Raw genomic sequence first — 6,606 nt, 5'->3', positions numbered from 1 at the left:
GAAAATCATGAATTTAAGGCCTTTACTATTTTACTTGGAGAATTGTGAATTTAAGACTTTATTATCCTTACCTGAATTATTTATGGAAGTGATGAAATTGTGTTTTGAAAAGAATTATTGAAAAGAGAGTTATGACTTTGCCTTATTTCCTAAAAAAATATTATGTTTTTTGGTGCAAGTTATTTGGAAGAGATTTATCCTTGAAGGCTGGTTTAAAGGTGAAAAGGGTTTAGATTTTTTTTAATTTGACTTAAAGATTTTTACTTGGAGGATTTTTAGTGACTTTGAAAGAATTTGGATTTCGAATGACAAATCTCATTTTTCGATGTTTTAGAAAAGTTTTAAAGTATTCTTTGAATTCTAGTTTAGCAAAACTAAAATGATTTTCGATTCGTTGGAAACGCTTCAGATTTTTATCATGGGGTTGAAATTGGTTTTGGTTCAAGTGAAAGAAATGGTTTTGAAAATGTAGTTGGAGTAATTGATTACATGACTTGGCTTGGCTTAGATTCTATTTTTATTACTCAAATCAAGAAGTTAAGGTTTTACAGATTTTAAACGAATTTGAGGAAATGAGTTATGTTATTCTCCCTTAAAGTCTTGAGACTCGTCTGAGGAATTTTATTACCGAACCCTATATTAGGATGAATGATTTTGAATCTTTCAAAAGAGATTTTAATTTGGTATGGTTTTGGAAGTTTTGGAAAGATGATGCCGATGGTGGCTTTGTTTTAAAAAGGGGACTTACTTTGAGGAAAAATGGCTTATGAGCTTGAAACAATTTAAGAAATGAGCATTTTAAAATTGAGACAAAGATGAATTGATTGTTGTTTTCAAAAAAAAGTGATTTGAGAAAAAGTATTATATGGCATGAATGATGATTTAACTTGAGATGGATTTGTAAAGGAAGTGTTGTGTATGTTATGAGCCAAATAGCTGAATTTGATAATAAATTATGGCTGGTTATGGATTATTTTATAAGCCGGATGGCTATGATAAATATTGAATTATGGCTGGAAATGTATATGTACATGATTATTGAGGAATTTGGGATTTTGTAGAGAAAGTTATGGACATTCGAAGTTAAGTGCAAAAAATTGAAAAATTTGGACTTAGCAACTTTTTGATTTTACTATTCTGCCCGCGTACACAGACAAACACACGCGACGCGGCCATTGGACTCTGTCTAGAAGTTCTGCGTACGCGGCAGAGTAATGCGCACGAGGGATAGGACATTTTTGCATTACCGCGTACGCAGACAGAGTGACGCATACGGGGACCCCTGTTTTTCTGAAAAGTGGATTTTAAAGTTTTAAGCCATTTTTCTAGTTTTCCAAAATTCTATAACTCTTAATTAAAGTCTGGTAGTTAGTTTTTAGGCCATGAAGTATGGGTAAACTTTTTGGATGAATTAATTTGATGTTGAGGGAAGTTGTAAAGTGGAGATTTGTTATTGAAGGGTGCTGAAAATGTTGAATATGAGAATAATGACAATTGATTAAGATTGAATGAATGTATATTTATGATACCTGGGCAGTAGCAAGGATTGTGGTTCGTCCTGCTTGCTCTGAATCAATGTTTGAGATTTGATAATAATAATAATAATAATGATGATGATGATGATGATGATGATGATGATGATGATGATGATGATGATTGATTGATTGATTGATTGATTGATTGATTAAGACTGAATGAATGTATGTTTGAGATATCTGGGTAGTAGCAAGGATTGTGGTTCATCCCGCTTGCTCCAGGTCAGTGATTGTGATGCCTGGGTAGTAGCAGCATTAGTGAATTATTCCACTTGCTGTAGGTTGAGCTTGTAAACACCCGTCTGAGTAGTAGCAGCAGTAGTGGTTATTTCACTTGTTCCGGATTGAGCGGGTAGTAGTAAGAGGGTTGTGGCTCAGTCCCGCTTGCTCCGTGAAGGGTGTTTCTGTCCAAGGTTAGCTACTAGGACATGTCAGGTTGGCTATATAACTGACAGATGATATCATCAGGCATATGATAGGCAGCATCATATGCATTTGTTTGTCTTGTTTGATTGTGCATTAATTGAGCATGAATATGTGATTATTATGCTTACCTGCTATATTTGCTACCTGCTATATTTGTATCTTACTTGCGTTTTATGTGCACCGGAGTTTTGGAGGGTTGGAGAAAGGTGATAATTGAGGGATTAAGGCTAGAATTGAGTTAGAACCTAGATACCTTAAATGACTTATACTAATTTATGGTTTAAACTATTATTCTAAGTTTTATAACCTGAGTGTCGAAGTTCTAGGATTGCCTTCGGCTTTTCTGAGACCATACATATTAATTATGTGGGCACCATTACCATGCTAAGAACCTCCGGTTCTCATTCTATACATATGTTGTCATTTTTCAAATGCAGGTCAAGATGTGTCTCGGTGAGCGTCTAGAGGCTCCTATGGCAAGCAAAGTTGGGATATTGTTTTTATGGGTTGATGGTTAGACTCTCCTATGTGTATATCTAACTTATGTTTAATCCACTTAGAGGCTTTTTAGAGAACTAGGAGTTTACTTTATGTATTTTGGATTATCTGGGTTGTATATATATGTATATGATATTCTCCAGACGACCTTAGCTTCGCAGGTTAGGCCCGGAGCTTGTAATTATGTATCTTTGATATTCCGTTTTTATTATATCTATGTATCTATACTTTTCTTCGTATGCAAGTTTTTGTTACGTGAGTGTTACGCTTTTTTTTTATGATTTTGCTTAAACCAACCTTCAAGGCTTCTCGAATATTATATTCTTTCAACTATTATACATACATACATACGTACATACATATATATAAATTATTAGAGGTCGTAATACCTCACCACCTCTATTTTACGACTTAAGCGTAAGACTCTGTATGGTAGGGTGTTACATTTGAACTGCATTATTTGTGTTTGTGACTGATTATGGTGAATTAGGTGTTGATTGAGTTGCTTGGGCTGGAGGCCCTGATTTGATTATGTGATGGAACAGAGACCGTGATTGGTTTGTGTTTGAGGTTTAGTAAAGAATGAAAAATCAAGCTGGTTTAGCATGGACTTAATGAACCTAGGCTTGGAATAGGTTGGTCATTCATACAGTTTAGAAAACTTTTAAGATTTTTATAAGAAAGATATGAGTTTTGAACTTTGGATAATTAACTGATGGTTTTTGAAAGATTTTGGATTTTCAGATGTTAAATTGATGATTTTCACAAAGATTCATAAGACGAACGATGATCAGTGCGATTGAAAATAGTTTTTTTTAAATATCTTTTTATGATAATTCATAAACCCTCTACTGAGAACCATGCGAGGATGATGTTCTCACTCCCTACAATGCCTAAGATGTAAATCAGAGGTGATGAGGTGCTACGACCTCTAAAAATAATATATACCACGAAGATACTAATAACTCGGACTCGATCCCCTATATTAGATATCTAAGAGATATTCATTCTAGCTTGGTTGCATGTAGAACGGAAGTGTTTGTCAGGCACGCGTTCATAAGTGAGAATGATGATGAGCGTCACATAATCATCACATTCATCATGTTCTTGGGTGCGAATAGATATCTTAGAAGCGGAATAAGTTGAATTGAATAGAAAAACAGTGGTACTTTGCATTAAATCATGAAGAACAGCAGAGCTCCACACCTTAATCTATGGAGTGCAGAAACTCTACCGATTGAATATACACAAGTGATAATGGTCCAGGCATGGCTGAATGGCCAGCCCCCATGAAAGTCTAAGATAGCATAAAACCGATCAAAGATGTCTAATACAATAGTAAAAAGTCCTATTTATACTAAACTAGCTACTAGGGTTTACAGAAGTAAGTAATTGATGCATAAATCCACTTCCGGGGCCCACTTGGTGTGTGCTTGGGCTGAGCTTGAATGTTACACGTGCAGAGGCTCTTTCTGGAGTTGAACGCCAGGTTGTAACATGTTTCTGGCGTTCAACTCTGGTTCGTGACGTGTTTCTGGCGTTTAACTCCAGACTGCAGCGTAAAACTGGCGTTCAACGCCCTTTTGCGTCGTCTAAACTCGGCCAAAGTATGGACTATTATATATTGCTAGAAAGCCCTGGATGTCTACTTTTCAACGCAATTGGAAGCGCGCCATTTCGAGTTTTGTAGCTCCAGAAAATCCACTTTGAGTGCAGGGAGGTCAGAATCCAACAGTATCAGCAGTCCTTCTTCTACCTCTGAATCTGATTTTTTGCTCAAGTCCCTCAATTTCAGCCAGAAAATACCTGAAATCAAAGAAAAACACACAAACTCATAGTAAAGTCCAAAAATGTGAATTTAACATAAAAACTAATAAAAACATCCCTAAAAGTAACTAGATCCTACTAAAAACAATACCAAAAAGCGTATAAATTATCCGCTCATCACAACACCAAACTTAAATTGTTGCTTGTCCCCAAGCAACTATAAATCAACTAGGATAAAAAGAAGAGAATATACTATAAATTCCAAACTATCAATGAAACATAGTTCCAATCAGATGAGCGGGACTTGTAGCTTTTTACCTCTTGAATAGTTTTGGCATCTCACTTTATCCATTGAGGTTCAGAATGATTGGCATCTATAAGAACTCAGAGTTCAGATAGTGTTAGTGATTCTCCTAGTTCAGTATGTTGATTCTTGAACACAGCTACTTTATGAGTCTTGGCCGTGGCCCTAAGCACTTTGTTTTCCAGTATTCCCACCAGATACATAAATGCCACAGACACATAACTGGGTGAACCTTTTCAGATTGTGACTCAGCTTTGCTAAAGTCCCCAATTAGAGGTGTCCAGGGTTCTTAAGCACACTCTTCTTTTGCTTTGGACCTTGACTTTAACCGCTCAGTCTCAAGTTTTCACTTGACACCTTCACGCCACAAGCACATGGTTAGGGACAGCTTGGTTTAGCCGCTTAGGCCAGGATTTTATTCCTTTAGGCCCTCCTATCCACTGATGCTCAAAGCCTTGGGATCTTTTTTATTTACCCTTGCCTTTTGGTTTTAAGGGTTATTGGCTTTTTTTTTTTGCTTGCTTGTTCTTTTTCTATTTTTTTTTTCGCCACTTTTTTTTCTGCAAGCTTTTGTATTCACTGCTTTTTCTTGCTTCAACAATCATTTTTATGATTTTTCATATTATCAACTAACATGTCTCCTTGTCATCATTCTTTCAAGAGCCAACATATTTAACATTCATAAACAACAACTTCAAAAGACATATGCACTATTCAACCATTCATGGCATATTTCTGGCATTGAACGCCAGCTTCATGCTTGTTTCTGGCGTTCAGCGCCAGCTACATGCTCTGTTCTGGCATTGAACGCCAGCCAGATGCTCCTTACTGACGTTTGAACGCCAGTAAGATCCTCCTCCAGGGTGTGATTTTTCTTCTGCTATTTTTTATTCTGTTTTTTATTTTTCTATTTATTTTGTGACTCCACATGATCATGAACCTAATAAAACATGAAAGAAAAATAAAATAAAAATAAAATTAGATAAATAAAAATTGGGTTGCCTCCCAATAAGCGCTTCTTTAATGTCAATAGCTTGACAGTGGGCTCTCATGGAGCCTCACAGATGTTTAGAGCATTGTTGAGACTCCTCAACACCAAACTTAGAGTTTGGATATGGGAGTTCAACACCAAACTTAGAGTTTCGTTGTGACCTCCCAACACCAAACTTAGAGTTTGACTGTGGGAGCTCTGGTTGACTCTGTTTTGAGAGAAGCTTACTGTGCCTCTTTTCCATGTTTACAGAAGGATGTCCTTGAGTTTTAAACTCAAGGGAGTCCTCATTCAATTGAAGGACTAGTTCACCTCTATTAACATTAATCACAGCTCTTGCTGTGGCTAGGAAGGGTCTTCCAAGGATGATGGATTCATCCTCATCCTTCCCAGTATCTAAGATTATGAAATCAGCAGGGATGTAAAGGCCTTCAACCTTTACTAATATGTCCTCTACTTGTCCATAAGCCTATTTTCTAGAATTGTCTGCCATTTCTAATGAGATTTTAGCAGCTTGTACCTCAAAAATTCCCAGTTTCTCCATTACAGAGAGTGGCATGAGGTTTATTCCTGACCCAAGGTCACATAGAGCCTTCTTAAAGGTCATGGTGCCTATGGTACAAGGTATTAGGAACTTTCCAGGATCCTGTTTCTTCTGAGGTAATCTCAGTTGATCCAATGCATTTAGTTCATTGGTGAACAGGGGAGGTTCATCTCCCCAAGTCTCATTACCAAATAAATTGGCATTCAGCTTCATGACTGCACCAAGGAACTTGGCAACTTACTCTTCAGTGACATCCTCATTCTCTTCAGAAGAAGAATACTCATCAGAACTCATGAATGGTATAAGGAGGTTCAATGGAATCTCTGTGGTCTCTAGATGAGTCTCAGATTCCTTTGGTTCCTCAGAGGGAAACTCTTTAATGATCATTGGACGTCCCAGGAGGTCTTCCTCCTTGGGATTCACGTCCTCCCCTTTTCTTGTGGGTTCGGCCATGATAGTCAATTCAATGGCCTTGCACTCTCCTTTTGGATTCTCTTCTGTATTGCTTGGGAGAGTACTAGGAGGGGTTTCAATGATTCTT

The sequence above is a fragment of the Arachis ipaensis genome, chromosome B02, assembly GCF_000816755.2.
Source record: "Arachis ipaensis cultivar K30076 chromosome B02, Araip1.1, whole genome shotgun sequence".
Lineage (NCBI taxonomy): Eukaryota > Viridiplantae > Streptophyta > Magnoliopsida > Fabales > Fabaceae > Arachis > Arachis ipaensis.
This window is presented reverse-complemented; position numbering follows the sequence as displayed.